At 35.8% G+C, this 23,326-nt stretch overlaps 1 long non-coding RNA gene across 1 annotated transcript in view; it reads right to left on the reverse strand.

The window, feature by feature from the left end:
- Window positions 1-957: 957 nt before the first annotated feature.
- The window catches only part of LOC133546095 (uncharacterized), a 59,512-nt gene continuing 37,143 nt past the window's right edge, over window positions 958-23,326 (reverse strand). The window contains exons 2-3 of the long non-coding RNA XR_009804984.1: window positions 2,104-2,405; window positions 958-2,010 (exon numbers count right to left, since the gene is read on the reverse strand). This is a non-coding gene — a long non-coding RNA (uncharacterized LOC133546095). The remainder of the gene's footprint in view (window positions 2,011-2,103; window positions 2,406-23,326) is intronic.

Below are 23,326 nucleotides of genomic sequence, written 5' to 3' on the forward strand. Positions count from 1 at the left end.
TTAGTAGAGAACATCGACGATGAAGTTTGCAACTTTTGGTCGCTAATAAAAAAGCCCTGCCTGTACCGGAAGTAGCAGACGATGTGCGTGTGACATCACGGGTTGTGGAGCTCCTCACATCTGAACATTGTTTACAATCATGGCCACCAGCAGCGAGAGCGTTTCGGACCGAGAAAGCGACATTTTCCCCATTAATTTGAGCGAGGATGAAAGATTTGTGGAAGAGGAAAGTGAGAGTGAAGGACTAGAAAAAAAAAACTATACAGTGGGAGCGATTCAGATGTTATTAGACAAATTTACTGGGATAATTCTGGAAAATCCATTATCTGCTTATTGTGTTACTAGTCTTTTAGTGAGATTATATGGTCGTACCTGTAAAACCTGAAGATCGGCCCCGCACCTTTCTTCAGTACCAGTCGACCGGTGGTGGCCCATCTCTGCCCTTCGCAAGGGAACCTCTTCAAAACACGATCTTTCGAAATGATCGCTGCATAATACACTGTACTTTGTGTGTGTGGTCCAATCCAACCGTGTTCGCTTGACCGCTCTGTTCCATAATAAAGCTTCACCGTCATCTTTCGGGAATGTAAACAATGAAACACCGGCTGTGTTTGTGTTGCCAAAGGCGGCCGCAATACACCGCTTCCCACCTACAGCTTTCTTCTTTGACGTCTCCAATATTCATTGAACAGATTGCAAAAGATTCAGCAATATCGTAACCCAAAATTAAATAAGTATCTTGCTTCAACAGCACAATACTGGTCCTGTAGTTGTAGGACATGTCTCAAAACCACATCAGGAATCCCGACAAAACCCGTAAATGACAGAAAATGTATATTTTTTAAAAACTTTTTTCCGCTAAAATGTCATAAGGGGGGTCCCTTAAACAAAAATTTCAAAAACTGTCTCACTTCAACAGCACAATAGTGCTCCTGTAGAAGTAGAAGACGTCTCAAAACTTCATCAGGAATCCCAACAAAACCCGTAAGTGACAGCAATGTGTATTTTTTGAAAACTTTTTTGTTTGCTAAAATGTCGTAACACAAAAATAAACAAAAACTGTCTTGCTTCAACAGCACAATACTGTAGGAGACGTCTTAAAACATCATTAGTCCCGATAAATCCGGAAATGACAGAAAATGTATATTTTTGAAAACTTTTTTCCGCTAAAATATTGTTAAGGGGGGCGTTACCCAAAAATAAAAAAAAACTGTCTTGTTTCAACAGCTAAATACTGGTCCTGTAGTTGCAAGGGAAATGTCTCAAAACCTCATCAGGAGTCCCAACAAAACCCGAATATGGCAGAAAATGCATATTTAGAAAAAGAAAAAAAATTGTCGCTAATATGTAAGGGCCCATATGGGCCCACATACATACGAATTACATATTAATATTCTGAGCCCATGTGGTGATATCCTTTACACACTGTTGTCGCTTTTTGATGCAGTACCGCCTGAGGGATCCACAGATCTTACACAAAAATAAAAAATAAATGTCTTGCTTCAATAGCACAATACTGGTCCTGTAGTAGTAGAAGATGTCTCAAGACTTCATCAGGAGTCCCAACAAAACCCAAAAATGGCAGAAAATGTATATTTTTCAAAACCTTTTTTTCGCTAAAAGGTCTTAACCCAAAAATAAAAAATAAACGGTCTTGCTTCAACAGCTCAATACTGGTCCTGTAGTTGTAGGAGATGTCCCAAAACCTCATCAGGAGTTCCATAAAACTGGAAATGGCAGAAAATGCTTCTGTTTTCTTTTTTTTTTACTTTTTTTTGCTAAAATGTCGTAGGGGGAAAAAAAACGGTCTTGCTTCAACAGATAGGCAGATAGGCGTCTTTCTTTTATTTCCCTCCCTGGGGAAGTGTTATGGGCACGTCCTACCTATAGGAGGCCACGGGGAAGACCCGGCTAGCCTGGGAATGCCTGGGGATCTCCGGGTAGAGCTGCACCAAGTGGCTGGGGAGAGTGACGTCTGGGCTTCTCTGCTTAGGCTGCTTCCCCCGCGACCTGACCTCGCATTAGCAAAAGAAGATGGCTACATTGAATACAAAGTGCTGGTCAGTACAATACAATAGGATATTGGTTTCATCGACTGGTCACCTTGGTGGTCTTGGACTAACCCCCCTGAGATGGAACAATGGCCCCACACTGGCCGGTCCTCCTGCTGGGAGGTTGACCTCTTCACCAACGATTCATCTGCCGCTGAAACTCGAGCAGGTTGTCCACTTCTGACGGTCGATTTATGAAACAGTCTTGTCCTGCTAAATGTGTTTGAAGAAGGAGGTGACACCTCCACAGGGAAGGGTCACACGTCGTCACTTTCATGATCGTGTGGTTCTGGCGCACTCTCTCCTCTTTGTGTTTTTACGTGCTTGGATGTCACGCCTGTAAACGCCCCCGCCCTGCGTACAAGAAGAAGTCGAGCTAGTTACTAAGTTTGCGCGACATTGACGACAACGATATAAATTTGGCCAATGATAGAGATTCAGTGTTGGCGCTAGGAATTTTTAAAAAATGGGGTCCCCTCAAGTCATTTATGGGGTCCCGATTTTTTACAACCACTTTGAAAACAAATGATGAATGTATGCATTATCCTGTAACATCGCACACTCTATATCAGGGGTGTCCAAAGTGTGGCCCGCAGCTAATATTTTACCGGCCCGCAGCACATCATTCTAAAAATACTCAAATATATATATTTTTTTAAACAATAAAGTGTAATAAAAGAGCAAATTGGTGAAATGAAACGAGAAAAAGTTGCATTGTTGATTCTAATAACACCATTTTTTTTATAATTCCTCAAAAAATAATAATGAATCAAAATCAATGTTTCTATAAATTATTGATTGAATAAAAGACAAAAAGGACAAAAATACAACAAAGATATGAAAATTATTTTAAAAAATCACATACTTCTTATATAGAAATACTAATTATACTAATTATTCGACTGATTGCTATTATAAATATACTAAACTAATTACATAATATATTATCTGAAGCTGATAAAGAGATTTAAGTGTTGAATGAAAAATAAAATTAAAAAGCATGACCTTTTTTATGAGTGGGACACTTTTGGATCCCCAAGAATTTTAATGGAATTTAATAACAACTGTCTTTGCTAAAAATAAAAAATAAAATAACAATACATTCAAATCAATTTTGCTATAATTTATTGACCCATTTAGGATTCAATTACTTCACATCAAATATTCCACTTTGAAAATATTTTTGGTAAAACTATTGTAATTTTGTATTTTTGAACTAAAAATTAGGGTTTTGACAAATAGCTTGTAAAATGTAAAAAAAAAATAATAATAATGACGTCGAATTAGAGATTTAAGGGTTTTATGAAAAAAATAATATATGACTTATTTTTTAAATTTTTTAGAACTAAAATCATTTTGGGTCCCTAGGATCTAATTTGAGGGATCCCCAACAATATAAAAAAAAAGTTTATATTGTATTGGTTTTGAAAATTTAAAAATATCAAAATGGCCTCGCGTGCTTTGATTTTTCAGTGTGTGGCCCTCAGTGGAAAAAGTTTGGACACCCCTGCTCTATATTGTGTTTTGGAAAAAGGTTGTCATAAACGTTAATAAATTTTAAAAAATTATGCAATAGAAAACCCATTTTGATGCATATGTACATTTATTCAGTTATAGACATTCATTCAATTTCTTCTTTCCTTTGTGGAACTTTACCACTGCTTGTATTTTTTTCTACCGATGTGTTTACTTTGCAATTACGTTAACTAAGTCTCAAAGGAGTATAACCTGCGGAAGCACTTTCTAAAGAACAAATCAACTTTTGACGTCCGGCCCCTGAGGCCTTGGAATCTAGAAACTGTGGCCCTCTTCATGATGTAGTTGAACATCACTGCCATAGGACCTAATTATGTGCATTGACACAGCATAAAATATATGGTTAAAAATGAGCAAATAAACATGGATGACAGCTGAGGATAACAACAATTGAGTTTATTCTCAATAACGCTTATCTTGATTTTACATCAATACTAAAATGATTAATTTATTCATTTAAAGGCCTACTGAAACCCACTACTACCGACTACGCAGTCTGATAGTTTATATATCAATGATGAAATATTAACATTGCAACACATGCCAATACGGCCTTTTTAGTTTACTAAATTGCAATTTTAAATTTCGCGCGAAGTATCCTGTTGAAAACGTCGGTATGACGACGCGTATGATCACGCGTGACGTTTCGGGTTGTAGCGGACATTTTTTTCCAGCCCGATCCAAGCTATAAGTCGTCTGCTTTAATCGCATAATTACACAGTATTCTGGACATCTGTGTTGCTGAATCTTTTGCAATTTGTTCAATTAATAATGGAGAAGTCAAACAAGAAAGATGTAAGTGGGAAGCTGTGTATTTCAGGTGCCATTAGCAACACAAACACAGCCGGTGCTTCCTTGTTTACATTCCCGAAGGTGAAGCTTTACTATGGAACAGAGCGGTCAAGCGAACATGGTTCCCGACCACATGTCAACCGGCAGGTTTCGGTGAGAAAATTGTGGTAATAAGTCGGCTCTTACCATAGACATGAGCAGAGCTTGCGTCCTCCTGCAGCTGCGGACTCTCTTGCCTCCTCCCACCGGAGACACCGGCGGTCACCACACCCGTGGCCACACCCCTCCGACTTTCAGGTACCATATAATCTCACTAAAACACTAGTAACACAATAAGCAGATAAGGGATTTTCCAGAATGATCCTAGTAAATGTGTCTATTAACGTTTGAATCACTCCCACTGTCCTCGCCTTTTTTTTAGTGCTTCATTCTCACTATCCTCATCCACGAATCTTTCATCCTCGCTCAAATTAATGGGGAAATCGACGCTTTCTCGGTCCGAATCGCTCTCGCTGCTGGTGGCCATGATTGTAAACAATCGTCAGATGCGAGGAGCTCCACAACCAGTGACGTCACGCGCACATCGTCTGCTACTTCCGGTACAGGCAAGGCTTTTTATTAACGACCAAAAGTTGCAAACTTTATCGTCGATGTTCTCTACTAAATCCTTTCAGCAAAAATATGACAATATCGCAAAATGATCAAGTATGACACATAGAATGGACCTGCTATCCCCGTTTAAATAAATATATATTTTTTTATAGTTGTTACAATGTTATTTGATTACTTTCAGATTCGACAATAATGAACAACATATCAAATCTTTGAGGATTATGAGATGTCATTTTGATGTAAAATTAATCAATGCACAATAATCATGAGAAAAAAATGTGATTACTACTAAAGATGCTACGGTCAAAATCCATAATGGTTGCATCCTATTAGGGACCTATTTGGTTATTAAAAAGTCACACACCAGTGAAGTTGTGACGTGTAATTTGTAAATAAAAACAGAATACAATGATTTGCAAATCCTTTTCAATTTATATTCAATTGAATAGACTGCAAAGACAAGATATTTAATGTTCCAACTGAGAAATGTTTTTTTTTTTTTTTTTTCAAATAATCAATAACTTAAAAAGAATTAAATGGCACAGGGGGCATTTTTACCACTGTGTTACATGGCCTTTCCTTTTAACAACACTTAGCAAACATTTGGAAACTGAGGAGACCAATTTTTGAAGCTTTTGAGGTGGAATTCTTTCCCATTTTTGCTTGAATTACAGCTTAAGTTGTTCAACAGTCCGGGGTCTCTGTTGTGGTATTTTAGCCTTCATATTCCGCCACACATTTTCAATGGGAGACAGGTCTGGACTACAGGCAAGCCAGTCTAGTACCCGCACTCTTTTACAACAAACAGTACAGCAAACTTATGTTGCTCCAAAACCTGCATTTACCTTTCAGCATTAATGGTGCCTTCACAGATGTGTAAGTTACCCATGCCTTGGGCACTAACACACCACCATACCATCACAGATGCTGGCTTTTGAACTTTGCGCCTATCACAGTCCGGATGGTTTCCTCTTTGGTCAGGAGGACACGACATCCACAAATTCCACAAACAATTTAAAATGTGGACTCGTCAGACCACAGAACACTTTTCTACTTCGCATCAGTCCATCTTTGATGAGCTTGGGCCCAGCGAAAACGGCAGCGTTTCTGGGTGTTGTTGATAAATGGCTTTGGCTTTGCATAGTAGAGTTGTAACATGCACTTGCAGATGTAGCGACCAACTGTGGTTACTGACAGTGGTTTTCTGAAGTGTTCCTGAGCCCATGTAGTGATATCCTTTACACACTGATGTCGCTTTTTGACGCAGTACCGCCTGAGGGATCCAAGGTCACGGGCTTAGCCACTTACGTGCTGTGATTTCTCCTGATTCTCTGAACCTTTTGATGATATTACGGACTGTAGATGGTGAAATCCCTAAATTCCTTGAAATAGCTCGATGAGAAATGTTGTTCTTAAACTTTTCGACAATTTCCTCAGGCATTTGTTCAAAAAATGGTGACCCCGCACCCCATCCTTGCTTGTGAATGACTGAGCATTTCATGGAACCTGCATTTATACAAAATCATGGCACCCACCTGCTCCCAATTAGCCTGTTCACCTGTGGGATGTTCCAAATACAGTAAGTGTTTGATGAGCATTCCTTAACATTCTCAGACTTCTTTGCCACTTGTGCCAGCTTTTTTAAAACATATTGAAATCAAATTCCAAATGAGCTAATATTTGCAAAAAATAAAGTTTTCCATTTCAAACTTTAAGTATCTTGTTTTTGCAGTCTATTCAAGTAAATATATGTATAGTTGAAAAGGATTTGCAAATTGTTGTATTCTGTTTTTATTTACCATTTACACTACATGCCAACTTCACTGGTTTTGGGTTTTGTATTGTATTATATTATTTATCACCACTATAGCAATCAATTACTTTGTTACGTTAATGGACAAAATGTTCCTGAGCGCGGCCGTGTTGGAATAATAAAAAATCCCGGACATTCGCTGCTAATATTTGCCGCAAAATATGTCTTGTTTCTTTTACGACGAGGCCCTCATAATTTGCCATCCTGCTCGCTCTCACGCTTTGGACTTTAATCCCATTTAGTGTTTATGTACCTATTTATTGGCCTTGCACTGTGTGAGTGTGTGTGTGTGAGTGTGTGTGTGTGTGTGTGTGTGTGTGTGTGTGTGTGTGTGTGTGTGTGTGTGTGTGTGTGTGTGTGGGAGAGTAGCCAGGGGTCTGGCAGGTCACAAAGGCGGCTTTGTGAGGGAGTTAATGAGTGTTTTGTGAATGTCCCTTGATGCTCTGCAGCTCCGCAGCACCTCGCCAGCGCATCAACGTTAAGTGTGTGTATATGCCCGGGCACGTGTGTTTACTGTGTGTGTGCGTGTGTGTGTGTGTGTGTGTGTGTGTACGCATCGTCGTTGGAGGCGTTGACTTATAATGTTTGTAGCTCGGAAAGGATGTTATTATTTTATTTGCGATGTACACATGATGCATCCCAAAGGATAAAATAGTGCAACTCCCCTTTGTACGGATGGAAATATGAAATATATAATATTATCAATATTATGACAACCACTCAGGAATGGTATAATGCAGTGGTTCTCAAATGGGGGTACGCGTACCCCTGGGGGTACTTGAAGGTATGCCAAGGGGTACGTGAGATTTTTTTCAAATATTCTAAAAATAGCAACAATTCAAAAATCCTTTATAAATATATTTATTGAATAATACTTCAACAAAATATGAATGTAAGTCCATAAACTGTGAAAAGAAATGCAACAATGCAATATTCAGTGTTGACAGGTAGATTTTTTTGTGGACATGTTCCATAAATATTGATGTTAAAGATTTATTTTTTTGTGAAGAAATGCTTAGAATTAAGTTCATGAATCCAGATGGATCTCTATTACAATCCCCAAAGAGGGCACTTTAAGTTGATGATTACTTCTATGTGTAGAAATCTTTATTTATAATTAAATCACTTGTTTATTTTTCAACAAGTTTTTAGTTATTTGTATATCTTTTTTTCCAAAAAGTTCAAGAAAGACCACTACGAATGAGCAATAATTTGCACTGTTATACAAGTTAATAAATCAGAAACTGATGACATGGTGCTGTATTTTACTTTTTTATCTCTTTTTTTTTCAACCAAAAATGTTTTGCTCTGATTAGGGGGTACTTGAATTAAAAAAAATGTTCACAAGGGGTACATCACTGAAAAAAGGTTGAGAACCACTGGTATAATGACTGTGCACCTTTACAGGATCCTTTACCATTGAAGTTTATTCTATTAAACTCAGAAGTCGTCAACCAGTGGGGCACAACCCAATAGTCGTACACGGGCTGTTTCAAAACAAATATTGTTGTTAATATTATAAGTACAACAATGTGTGTTTTTGAAGTCTATTTTGTCACGGCACGTGCTCAATCCCGCATGTCATCTGCATCACAGCCACGCGCCGGCAAGGATGCAGGCGATCAGCAATCAGCGCACCTGGTACTGATGAAGGCGAGCAGTATAAAGACCAGAATGTAGTTAACTCCTTGTAGTAAGCATCCCGTCTCTGGCTTCCCTCCCACGTACTTGATCTTTCTCTGTGTCTTCCCAGTTCCCGTTTCTTATGTCCCTTTTTTTTTCCGCAGTACTTCCCGTGTCTCCCGTGATCAAGCTGTGTGCCTCGACTTCCCTCTTGACTTTGAACTGCCTCCCTGGATTCTGACCACTACTTGGACACAAACCCTTTTGACGCCTCGCTATAACCCCCGAAAACCTGCCTCTCTCACGGACACTCGAGCCTGCCTTTCCCCTTCAGGACTCTCTTGCTCAACACTCCCGGTAACACACTCATTAATTCCTACACCTAGTCTCACACCATACACCCCTTTTGGAATTGTCACACTCCTATCTCTAGTTGATATTATTAGTATTGTTTATTATATATATATATTGCATGTATGTATGTATAATAAATCATTGAGCTTACTACGCCCTCTTGTGGTCTGTGCCGTCTACACTCCCTCCGTAAACATAACATTTTATTTAAATGAAGTACTGTCACAAACATAATCTGGTTCAGGAAGAATAGGATATACTTTCAATGAAAGTAGAGAATGCAAAAACAATAAATACAATATTTAATTGAACATTTTTGCATAAAAGTAGAAAACTATAAAAACGACAACAGTAAAAACATAGTTCAAGTACAGTGATGGGGGCTTTTCTGCTGAAATACTTGAGTTGCTCGAAAAACCTCTCAACCATGATTGATATTCATTCCGATTTTAAATAGATTCATTATTTGAAAAAAAAATTTTGAATCATCAACCCAAGAAACTATTTTGAATAGAGTCTCTCTGACTCTAACCACATCTTCAAGAATTGATTTTGAATCTAATCAACACCCTAATATGTGATTCTGAAGCCAATCGTCAACCCAAGAATCAATTCTGATACAAATCTGCACCTCAAGAATCGATTCCAAATCAAAACATGACTTCATGAATTAATTTGGAATGGAATCGTCACCTCAGTGTGTGATTCTGAAGCCAATCGGCAAACCAAGAATCAATTCTGAATCAAATCTGCACCCCAATAATCGATTCTGAATCAAACCATCACCTCATGAATTGATTTTGAATCGAATCGTCACCTAAAGATCTGATTCTAAAGGCAATAGTCAACCAAGACTCAATTTTTAATCAAATCTGCACCACAAAAATCAATTTTGAATCAAACCTTCACCTCAAGAATTGATTTTGAATCGAATGGTCGCCATAAGATGTGATTCTGAGGCCAATCGTCACCCCAACAATGAATTCTGAATTAAATTTGCACCCCAAGAATCAATTCTGAATCAAACCATCACCTCAGGAATTGATTTTGAATCGAATCATAGCCTTAATATGTGTTTCTGAAGACAATCGTCAACCCAAGAATCAATTCTGAATATCAAATCTGCACCACAAGAATCGATTCTGACTCAAACATCACCTCATGAATTGATTAAGATGTGATTCTGAAGCCAATCGTCCCCCAAGAATTAATTCTGAATCAAATCTGCACCCCAAGAATCAATTCTGAATCAAACCATCACCTCAGGAATTTATTTTGAATCGAATAGACACTTTAATATGTGATTCTGAAGACAATAGTCAACCCAAGAATCAATTCTGAATCAAATCTGCACCCCAAGAATCGAATCTGAATCAAACCACTACTTATAGAATGGATTTTGAATCAACTCATCACCTTAATATGTGATTCTAAAGCCAAATGTTAACCCAAGAATCAATTCTGAATCAAATCTGCACCCCAAAAATTGATTCTGAATCGAATCATCACCTCAAAAATTAATTGAAAATCTAAATTTCACCCCAAAAAATTATTCTGAAAGAAATTATCTTCCCCAAAAATTGATTTTCAATGGAAACGGACCCCAGAAATCGGAAATTAATACAAACATGTTGGCTTAAATGTTACATTAGCCGTCCAATTACTTGTTACTATTACACAAAAAGTTGTGATTTGTTTGATTTTTGAACAACTCAAGTTAACCAAAGTAGAAAAAAATAACATATCGTAAAAATCCAGGTCTAAAACGTAGCCAATATTTCCTCAAGATGCTAATTAATTTAATCCTAAGTCGTCATAAAATTGACAAAAGGGTGCAATAAATGTTGAAATGAGTCCAAATTCTAACATCTTTCGAATGTTTGTAGTCGTGATTGAAAAAAGTATTTGCTGTTGTTTATTGGAGGATTTCTAAACGCATAACCGCCCCCAAGTGGACTGGAGTGTAGCTTGTCAAAAAACAAAGGATAAAATACACAGGATAATTTCATCAAATAATTGTGAAAAATATAAAAATAAAAAAAAAGGACTTTGGTCTGATGGGGGTGAGGTGGCCGAGAGGTTCAAAGGTCACCGGCGAATGACAGGATGCACCCCCCCCCCCCACCCCCCACACGCCGAACCATAAAAACAGTGACCTTTCTTGTCCCCCGTGGGTGCCGGCCCACCGCAGCCACTTAAAAGAAAGTCGACACCAAACTTCATTGCGCCGCGTGCCAAACGACTTCAGGAGGTGACTGCGGCCGCCACGCACCTCAGCGTGCGTTTATGCCGACTCATCCTCACGAATTCCACAACAACGTTCAAAGATGGACACCTGAGGAGCTTGTCGTCAAGGCAACACAACGTTATCAACCGGTCGGCACTCCATACAACTTTTCAAACGTCAACTGTCTTACTTTGAAATGATTTCAAACAGGAAGGAAGTGTATCTGCTAATTTCAACTTCAAATAGATAAAAAATATCATGAATATTCACTATTTCTAATTTGGCAAAGTACAAAAAAATGTCATCTACTGTGGGAGGAGTACTAAAAATAAAAAATAAAAATAAAAGAAAGAAGTAAATCATGAGTAATGGAAAATAAATGAAACATTTTGTTGAAATGTATATATATATATATATATATATATATATATATATACACATACACATATATATATATATATATATATATATATATATATATGTATATATATATATACAAACCCCGTTTCCATATGAGTTGGGATATTGTGTTAGATTTAAATACAAATGGAATACAATGATTTGCAAATAATTTTCAACCCATATTCAGTTGAATATGCTACAAAGACAACATATTTGATGTTCAAACTGATAAACATTGTTTTTTTTTGCAAATAATCATTAACTTTAGAATTTGATGCCAGCAACAGGTGACAAAGAAGTTAGGAAAGGGGGCAATAAATACTGATAAAGTTGGGGAATGCTCAACAAACACTTATTTGAAACATCCCACAGGTGTGCAGGCTAATTGGGAACAGGTGGGTGCCATGGTTGGGTATGAAAACAGCTTCCCCAAAAATGTTCAGTCTTCCACAAGAAAGGATGGGGCGAGGTACACCCCTTTGTCCACAACTGCATGAGCAAATAGTCAAACAGTTTAAGAACAACGTTTCTCAAAATGCAATTGCTAGAAATTTAGGGATTTCAACATCTACGGTCCATAATATCATCAAAAGGTTCACAGAAATCTGGAGAAATCACTCCACGTAAGCGGCATGGACGGAAACCAACATTGAATGACCGTGACCTTCGATCCCTCAGATGGCACTGTATCAAAGACCGACATCAATCTCTAAAGGATATCACAGGAACACTTCAGAAAACCACTGTCACAAAATACAGTTCGTCGCTATATCTGTAAGTGCAAGTTAAAGCTCTACTATGCAAAGCGAAAGCCATTTATCAACAACATCCAGAAATGTCCCCGGCTTTTCTGGGCCCGAGATATGGAAAAGTTTTTCAAATTGTTTTTGGAAATATTCGACATTGTGTCATCCGGACCATTGGGGAAGCGAACCATCCAGATTGTTGTTAACGCAAAGTTCAAAAGCTAGCATCTGTGATGGTATGGGGGTGCATTAGTGTCCAAGGCATGGGTAACTTACACATCTGTGAAGGCACCATTAATGCTGAAAGGTACATACAGGTTTTGGAACAACCGAAGCTGCCATCTCAGCGCCGTCTTTTTCATGGACGCCCCTGCTTATTTCAGCAAGACAATGCCAAGCCACATTCAGCACGTGTTACAACTGTGTGGCTTCGTAAAAAAAAGAGTGTGGGTACTTTCCTGGCCCGCCTGCAGTCCAGACCTGTCTCCCATCTAAAATGTGTGGCGCATTATGAAGCGTAAAATACGACAGCGGAGACCCCGGACTGTCGAACGACTGAAGCTCTACATAAAACAAGAATGGGAAAGAATTCCACTTTCAAAGCTTCAACAATTAGTTTCCTCAGTTCCCAAACTTTTATTGAGTGTTGTTGAAAGAAAAGGTGATGTAACACAGTGGTGAACATGCCCTTTCCCAACTACTTTGGCACTCAGTTCCCAAACGTTTGAGTGTTGTTAAAAGAAATGGTGATGTAACACAGTGGTGAACATGCCCTTTCCCAACTACTTTGGCACGTGTTGCAGCCATGAAATTCTAAGTTAATTATTATTTGCAAAAAAATAAAAAATAAAGTTTGTGAGTTTGATCATCAAATATCTTGTCTTTGTAGTGCATTCAATTAAATATGGGTTGAAAGGGATTTGCAAATCATTGTATTCCGTTTATTTTTAAATCTAACACAATTTCCCAACTCATATGGAAACAGGGTTTGTGTGTATATATATATATATATATATATATATATATATATATATATATATATATATACATAGTTGATATTATTCATGATGTAATTTTTCCTGATGACTTCCTAATTAGGTCAATTATCTTTGGTATTTTCTTTACACTTAGGATTAAACATTCACTTTTTTATATAGTATACTACTGACATTTTTACTTTAGTAAAGGAAAAAATATATATCTATATTTAACATCATTTTGTAATATTGTTTCCTCAAAATGATTTACTTTGTCATCACTACAAATATACTTATAGAACAGTAAATTGCAAGACTTTTGTACTTTAGTGAATTAAAACATTTTTAATAGCATTTTTTCATACTTATTTGTAAAAATATATATTTTTACAATTTACTGTTCTATAAGTATATTTGTAGTGATGACAAAGTAAATCATTTTGAGGAAACGATATTACAAAATGATGTTAAATATAGATATATTTTTTTCCTTTACTAAAGTAAAAATGTCAGTAGTATACTATATAAAAAAGTGAATGTTTTATCCTAAGTTAAAAAAAAATACTAAAGATAATTGACCTAATTAGGAAGTCATCAGGAAAAATTACAACATGAATAATATCAACAAAAATGCCTGTATAATCATGATTATATTGGTTTTCATGTAAAAGTTGATATTATGTAAATTCAGAACACAATATTAGCATAGATCATATGTATCATTGATAATAAAAAATATATATATTGGTACACCTGTGTGTTCTTTATAGAGCATTATAGCGAGGACACCTTGCCGGGGCAATGAGGCCAGCTCACCCTGGCTACTAACGTGGTTTCAGTCCTTTATTCCACTAAAAATGTCTCCTCCTTAAGACACAAGTGTCTCGGCGACACTGATTGATCGATATACTGATTGGAAGGTGTGTCGCAACACCTAAGTGTACTTCCTGTTCAATGCCTGACTTGCGGCCGTGGTGCATTCAGGGGCAGCACAAAGAGGCTGTGTTTTAGGGCATCTACCGCCTTGCTTTCTTAGCTGGAGAACATAAGTGTTGACCCCTGGACGGAACTCACTCACTCTCTCTCTTTCTCTCTCGCCCTCTCTCTGTCTCTCTCTTCCCCCTGCTGTGAGTGACAGGCGGGGCTTGAAACGTGGACACGGGACCCGGTCGCCCCCAGTGGGAGTTGAGGGGGCACGGCTGCAGTCTGGGTGGGCCCAATCACGGCAGCCCATCTTTCCGCTGGGCGCAAACATCGCGCCGCGGGGAAACGGAGGATTACGTTACTGTGAACGCACCTTCCTCCCCCCGAAAAGGTTGAAATGGTCCCCGAAATCCGATTGAATTTCTCTGCTCTTTAGGTTTGTAAAAGAAGAAGATTAAATAAACATAGACTAACCCAAAGCAACATGGCTGCCAATTCATAAAGACAGCACCGACTTATCTGGACACATCAGGAATGTCCCAGGAAATGGAAATAAAGAGAAATTATTCCCTCCGACGTGTCCTGTCAACATTAGCTAGTGCGCCATGTTTTTGTAACCCCACTTCGCCTCTTTGCTATTGTGTCTCGTTTTTAGGGGCGGGGTTCCGCAAAAAAAACCTGCAAAAAGGTGATTCTGGGTCACGAGCAGCAGTTTTATCAGAATTGGGAAGAAATAGTCGCATGACTCAGGAGTTTGTAACCTTTTTAACCTCGGGGCCCAAGTTTCCCACTACAGACAGTCCAGGGACCCACTCAAATATTAACACTGATGAAAGTTTTAATCACAGAGATTGTTATCAAGGCTTAGGTCAGACTGATTAAAAAAAACATTATGTATCAATTATACTGCAAAAAGAAGGGACTTATAAAATGCTGAAAAGTATATTTACATACTGTTACACAATTGAAACTAAATTATTAACTTTTTTTCCAAAATTATTAAATAATAATACATATGCTAATTAAGTAAACATTTTATTTTTATAATTAACAAATAATAATATATTTGCTAATTAAATAAGCTTTTTTTTCTAAATTCCATTTATCCATCCATTCATTTTCTACCGCTTGTCCCTTTGGGGGTTGCGGGAGGAGGGATCACATAAAAAAATAACAAATAATAATATATATGCTAATTAAATAAACTTTCATTTAAATGAAAATACAGCTTCACCACTTTAGTTATCATTTTTGCGCTTAATACAGTTCCCCTATGACTTAAGCTACATACTTTTTCTTTTTGGTTGGTCATTATTATCAAGGCATTTTTTTCAAAATTATTAACAAATAATAATATGTATGCTAATTTAAAAAAAATTCAAAATTATTAACAAATAATAAAACACATGCTTATTAAATAAACTTTCAATGAAATAAAAATAAAGCTTCACCTTTTCAGTTATCATTTTTGCGCTTAAGACAGTTCTCTATGACTTCAGTGAATTACATTTATATAGCGCTTTTCTCTAGTGACTGAAAGCACTTTACATAGTGAAACCCAATATCTAAGTTGAACCAGTGTGGGTGGCACTGGGGTCAGGTGGGTAAAGTGTCTTGCCCAAGGACACAACGGCAGTGACTAGTTTGGCAGAAGTGGGGATCGAACCTGGAACCCTCAAGTTACTGGCACGGCCACTCTACCAACCGAGCTATACCGCCCCAAGCTACATACTTTTTCTGTTTGGTTGGTCATTATTATCAAGGGCTTTTTTTCAAAATAATTAACAAATAATAATAATACATATGCAAATTAACCTTTTTTTCCAAAATTATTAACAAATAATAATACATATGCTAATTAAATAAACTTTCAATGAAATAAAAAGAAAGCTTCACCTATTTAGTTGTTATTTTGGCGCTTAAGACAGTTCTCCATGACTTAAGCTACATACTTTTTCTGTTTGGTTGGTTGTTATTATTAAGGCTTTTTTTTCAAAATGATTAACAAATAATAATACATATGCTAATTATCCTTTTTTTTTTCAAAATGCTTAACAAATAATAATACATATGCTAATTAAATAAACTTTCAATGAAATAAGAAAGCTTCACCTCTATAGTTATCATTTTGGCACTTAAGACAGTTCTCCATGACTTAAGCTACATACTTTTTCTGTTTGGTTGGTCATTATTATTAAGGCTTTTTTTTTAAATTATTAACAAATAATAATACATATGCTAATTAAACTTTTTTGTCAAAATTATTAACAAATAATAATACATATGTTAATTAAGTCAACTTTCAATGAAATAAAAATAAAGCTTCACCTCTTTAGTTATCATTTTGGCGCTTAATACAGTTCTCTATAACTTAAGCTACAGACTTTTTGGTCGGTCATTATTATCAGGGTTTAGGTCAGGCTGATTACAAAACATTATGAATCAATTATACTGTAAAAAGAAAGGATTTGTAAAAACGCTGAAAAATATATTTACATACCGTTATGCAATTTTTACTAAATTATTAACTTTTTTTTCTATAATTATTAACAAGTAATAATATATATATATATTAATTAAATAAACATTTGTTGTTTTTTATATAAATTATTAACAAATAATAATACATGTGCAAATTAAATACATTTTAAATTAAATGAAAATAAAGCTTCACCACTTTAGTTATCATTTTTGCGCTCAAGAAACCTTTCGATGACTTAAGCTACGGACTTCTTCTGTTTGGTCGGTCATTATTATCAAGGCTTAGGTCAGGCTGGTTACAAAACGTTATGAGTCAATAATACTGCAAAATGAAGGGACTTATAAAAACGCTGGAAAATATATTTGCATACCCTTAAGGCTTAAGTGATTGTAAATGAATTATTAATGTTCTCTTTTTTTAAATTATTAACAAATAATAATACATAGGCTAGGTAAATCAACTTTAAAATAAATTAAAATAAAGCTTCAATACTTTAGTCAAAAAGAACTGACCTATAAAAACACAGAAAAATATACTTACATACAGTTACAGAATGTTTTTTCTTTTTTCTCAATTATTAACAAATAATACATATGCTAAATAAATAAAATAAAAAATTCTAAATTATTAAAAATAATAATACATATGCTAATTAAATACACTTGCAATTATATGAAAATAAAGCTTCACCACTTTAGTTATCATTTTTACACTTAAGAGAGTTCTCTATGACTCAAGCTGCAGACTTCTTTTGTTTGGTCGGTCATTATTATCAAGGCTTAGGTCTGGCTGATTACAAAACAGTAGGAATCAATTATACTGCAAAAAGAAGGAACTTATAAAAATGCTGAAAAATATATTTACATACCGTTACGCAATTATAAGTACATTTAAAAAAAATGTTTCTTTCTTTTTTTTTTATTATTGACAAATAATAATACATGTGCTTATTAAATACACTTGTTTTTTCTAAATTATTAACAAATAATAATACATATGCTAAGTAAATCAACTTTCAATCAAATGAAAATAAAGCTTCAACACTTTAGTTATATTTTTTGCGCTTAAGACAGTTCTCTATGACTTAAGCTACAGACTTCTTCTGTTTGGTCGGTCATTATTATCAAGGCTTAGGTCAAGCTGATTACAAAACAGTAGGAATCAATTACACTGCAAAAAGAAGGGACTTCGAAAAATATATTTGCATACTGTTACGCAATTGTAACTAAATTATTAGCAAATAATAATATATATGCTAATGAAATAAACTTTCCATCATATGAGAATACAGCTTCACCATTTTAGTTATCATTTTTGCGCTTAAGAAACCTCTCTATGACTTAAGCTACTTGTCTAATGTGGTCATTACTACCACAAGTGGTGGAAGAGTGTATTGCATGCGAACGCCATGCAAGATTGTAAACAAAACCTCATTTCCGGGTCGATTAGCACGGATGAGGGAAGCAGTTTTATTCAAAATTATGACCAAACTTTAGCTTGAAAACCAAACATCCCGCTGGTTTTAACTCTTAATGACAATTGACGAAGATAAAATAGGTTAACATTTCTTACTTATATGTAAAAATAAATTACCCACTTCTTTTAAGAGAGCGTTAGAGCCAAAACTCTGCAAAGCACACCTGCTGCACGTTAAGTTTCACCTTTTAGTCAAGACTCAATGTTTTGTTGTTATTTGTCTTGGTTGACAGTGTTTCTTTTTACTGTCATGACCCGTCTTCCAGGTCAGGACTTGTTTTGTCTCGCTTATAGTTTAAAATTAGTGTCTATTTATGTTGTCAGAGCTTCTGCCCTTCCATGTTTACGTCCCCATTGTTAAGAGCGCTGAGCTTACACATTAGACTCTGTTTTATTGATGAGTGTCCCCACCTGCTGCCAACACTAATCATGCCCCCTTATATAGTCCTCATGCGACTGTTCTCTTCGGCTTTTTTGCACGTTGCGGTTTGTGGGACGATGTTTGTATTTTTTGCCTAAGTTTCTTACCTGTTGTCCTCCACGCCTCAGAATCACAAACACTTCACGATGTCTGACGGCAACGTTCACTCCTGCATGGCAAGTTTGTGTCGTAACATTGACAGTGTGTTTTGTGCGCGTGTGTGACAATTAAGGAGGGTTGAAAAAGGCTAAGTTGTGAAGCACATCTGCAAAATCACACTAGGCCGTCATCACTTAAGTAAGAGTGAGAGTTTTAAAGTTTCTGCGTCGTGGTTAACTTCTTTGTATGACACTTGAGTGTTAAAAAGCACATCTGCAACACACCTCACTAGGCTTCTTTTTTTACATTGTTGTTTTTACCTCCTAATGCTAACTGTGGTTAACTTCTTTTTACTCTTGTATGACACTTAGTGTTAAACAGCACATCTGCAACACACCTCACTTGGCTTTTTTTTTTACATTGTTGTTTTTACATCTTAATGCTAACTGTGGTTAACTTCTTTTCACACTTGTATGACACTTAAGAGTGTTAAACAGCACATCTGCAACACGCCTCAACTCCACATTAGGCTCTTTTTTTCTAGATTGTTTTGTTGTTTTTACATCTTAATGCTACCGCGGTTAACTTCTTTTTACACTTGTATGAAATTTAAGAGTGTTGAAAAGCACATCTGGAACACCTCACTAGGCTTCTTTTACTGGATTGTTGTTGCTTTTACATATTTTTTATTGCTAACCGCAGTTAACTTCTTTTTGCACTTGTATGATTCTTAAGCGTGTTAAAAAGCACATCTGCAACACACCTCACTTGGCTTCTTTTTTTACATTGTTGTTTTTACATCTTAATGCTAACTGTGGTTAACTTCTTTTTACACTTGTATGACACTTAAGAGTGTTAAAAAGCACATCTGCAACGCCTCACTAGGCTTCTTTTTCTGGATTGTTGATGTTTTTACATCTTAATGCTAACCACGGTCAACTTCTTTTTACACTTGTATGACACTTATAAGTGTTAAAAAGCACATTTGCTTACTGCCACATTAGGCTATTTTTTGTAGATTTTTGTTATTTTTACATCTTTACACTAACTGCGGTTAACTTCTTTTTACACTTGTATGACACTTAAGAGTGTTAAACAGCACATCTGCAACGCGCCTCACTTGGCTTTTTTTTTTAGATTGTTGTTTTTACATCCTAATGCTAACTGTGGTTAACTTCTTTTTACACTTGTATGACACTTAAGAGTGTTAAAAAGCACATCTGCAACGCGCCTCACTTGGCTTTTTTTTTTAGATTGTTGTTTTTACATCCTAATGCTAACTGTGGTTAACTTCTTTTTACACTTGTATGACACTTAAGAGTGTTAAAAAGCACATCTGCAACACAGCTTCTTATTTCTGGGTTCTTTTATTGTTTTTACATTTTAATGCTAACCGCGGTTAACTTCTTTTTACACTTGTATGACAATTATGAGTGTTAAAAAGCACATCTGCAACATATTTTTCGAGATTGTTTTATTGTTTTTACATCTTAATGCTGACCGCAATTAACTTCTTTTTACACTTGTATGACACTTATGAGTGTTAAACAGCACATGTACAACGCCTCACTAGGCTTGTTTTTCTGGCTTGTTGTTGCTTTTACATCTTAATGCTAACCGGAGTTAACTTGTTTTTACACTTGTATGACACTTAAAAAGCCCATCTGGAACACGAATTAACTCCATATTAGGATATTTTTTCAAGATTGTTTTAACATCTTAATGCTGACCGCGGTTAACTTCTTTTTACACTTGTATGACACTAAAGAGTGTTAAACAGCACATCTGCAACACACCTTAACTCCAAATTGGGCTCTTTTTTCTAGATTGTTGTTGTTTTTACATCTTAATGCTAACCGCGGTTAACTTCTTTTTACACTTGTATGCCACTTAAGTGTTAAAAAGCACATCTGCAACGCCTCACTAGGCTTCTTTTTCTGGATTGTTGTTGCTTTTACATCTTTTTAATGCTAACCACGGTTAACTCCTTTTTATACTTGTATGACACTTAAGAGTGTTAAAAAGCACATTTGCTTACTTCCCCATTAGGCTATTTTTTTTGTAGATTGCTGTTATTTTTACATCTTCATACTAAGTGCGGTTAACTTCTTTTTGCACTTGTATGACACTTAAGTGTTAAAAAGCACATCTGCAACACGCCTCACTAGGCTTCTTTGTTTAGATTGTTGTTGTTTTTACATCTTAATGCTAACCGCAGCTAACTTCTTTTTACACTTGTATGACACTTAACAGTGTTAAAAAGCACATCTGCAACGCCTCACTAGGCTTCTTTTTCTGGATTGTTGTTGCTTTTACATCTTTTTAATGCTAACCACAGTTAACTTCTTTTTACACTTGTATGACACTTAAGAGTGTTAAAAAGCACATCTACAACAAGCTTTACCTCCTCCACATTAGGCTATTTTTTTTTCTAGAATGTTGTTTTTACATCTTAATGCTAACCACGGTTAACTTCTTTTTACACTTGTATGACACTTAAGAGTGTTAAAAAGCACATTTGCTTACTTCCACATTAGGCTATTTTTTTGTAGATTGTTGTTATTTTTACATCTTCATACTAAGTGCGGTTAACTTCTTTTTACACTTGTATGACACTTAAGTGTTATAAAGCACATCTGCAACACGCCTCACTAGGTTTCTTTGTTTAGATTGTTGTTGTTTTTACATCTTAACGCTAACCGCAGTTAACCTCTTTTTACACTTGTATGACACTTAAGAGTGTTAAAAAGCCCATCTGGAACACGAATTAACTCCACATTAGGCTATTTTTTCAAGATTGTTTTAACATCTTAATGCTGACCGCAGTTAACTTCTTTTTGCACTTGTATGACACTTAAGTGTTAAAAAGCACATCTGCAACACACCTCACTAGGCTTCTTTTTTTAGATTGTTGTTTTTACAACTTAATGCTAACTGTGGTTAACTTCTTTTTACACTTCTATGACACTTAAGAGTGATAAAAAGCACATCTGCAACGCGCCTTAACTCCACATTAGGCAATTTTTTCCCCAGATTGTTGTTGTTTTTACATCTTAATGCCAACCGCAGTTAACTTCTTTTTACACTTGTATGACACTTAAGTGTTAAAAAGCACATCTGCAACACGCCTCACTAGGCTTCTTTGTTTGGATTGTTGTTGTTTTTACATTTTAATGCTAACTGTGATTAACTTCTTTTTACACTTGTATGACACTTAGGAGTGTTAAAAAGCACATCTGCAATACGTCTTACCTCCTTCACATTAGGCTATTTTTTTCTAGAATGTTGATGTTTTTACATCTTAATGCTAACCACGGTTAACTTCTTTTTACACTTGTATGACACTTAAGAGTGTTAAAAAGCACATTTGCTTACTTCCACATTAGGCTATTTTTTGTAGATTGTTGTTATGTTTACATCTTCATACTAACCACAGTTAACTTCTTTTTACACTTGTATGACACGTAAAAGTGATAAAAAGCACATCTGCAACGCGCCTTAACTCCACATTAGGCTATTTTTTCCCCAGATTATTGTTGTTTTTACATCTTAATGCTAACCGCAGTTAACTTCTCTTTACACTTGTATGACACTTAAGAGTGTTAAAAAGCCCATCTGGAACACAAATTAACTCCACATTAGCTTTTTTATTCAAGATTGTTTTAACATCTTAATTCTGACCGCAGTTAACTTCTTTTTACACTTGTATGATACTTAAGAGTGTTAAAAAGCACATCTGCAACGCCTCACTAGGTTTCTTTTTCTGGATTGTTGTTGCTTTTACATCTTTTTAATGCTAACCACAGTTAACTTCTTTTTACACTTGTATGACACTTAAGAGTGTTAAAAAGCACATTTGCTTAATTCCACATCAGGCTATTTTTTTGTAGATTTTTGTTATTTTTATATTTTCATACTAACTGCGGTTAACTTCTTTTTACACTTGTATGACACTTAGGAGTGTTAAACAGCACATCTGCAGCACGCTTTACCTCCTCCACATTAGCCTTTTTTTTTTCTAGAATGTTGATGTTTTTACATATTATTGCTAACCACGGTCAACTTCTTTTTACACTTGTATGACACTTAAGAGTGTTAAAAAGCCCATCTGGAACACGAATTAACTCCACATTAGCTTTTTTATTCAAGATTGTTTTTACATCTTAATGCTAACCACAGTTAACTTCTTTTTACACTTGTATGACACTTAGGAGTGTTAAAAAGCACATCTGCAATACGTCTTACCTCCTTCACATTAGGCTATATTTTTCTAGAATGTTGATGTTTTTACATCTTAATGCTAACCACGGTCAACTTCTTTTTACACTTGTATGACACTTAAGAGTGTTAAAAAGCACATTTGCTTACTTCCACATTAGGCTATTTTTTGTAGATTGTTGTTATGTTTACATCTTCATACTAACCACAGTTAACTTCTTTTTACACTTGTATGACACTTAAAAGTGATAAAAAGCACATCTGTAACGCGCCTTAACTCCACATTAGGCTATTTTTTCCCCAGATTATTGTTGTTTTTACATCTTAATGCTAACCGCAGTTAACTTCTTTTTACACTTGTATGACACTTAAAAGTGATAAAAAGCACATCTGCAATGCGCCTTAACTCCACATTAGGCTATTTTTTCCCCAGATTATTGTTGTTTTTACATCTTAATGCTAACCGCAGTTAACTTCTTTTTGCACTTGTATGACACTTAAGTGTTAAAAAGCACATCTGCAACACCTCACAAGGCTTCTTTTTCTGGATTGTTTTTGCTTTTACATATTTTT

Source organism: Nerophis ophidion, linkage group LG29 (genome assembly GCF_033978795.1).
Source record: "Nerophis ophidion isolate RoL-2023_Sa linkage group LG29, RoL_Noph_v1.0, whole genome shotgun sequence".
NCBI classification, from domain to species: Eukaryota; Metazoa; Chordata; class Actinopteri; order Syngnathiformes; family Syngnathidae; genus Nerophis; species Nerophis ophidion.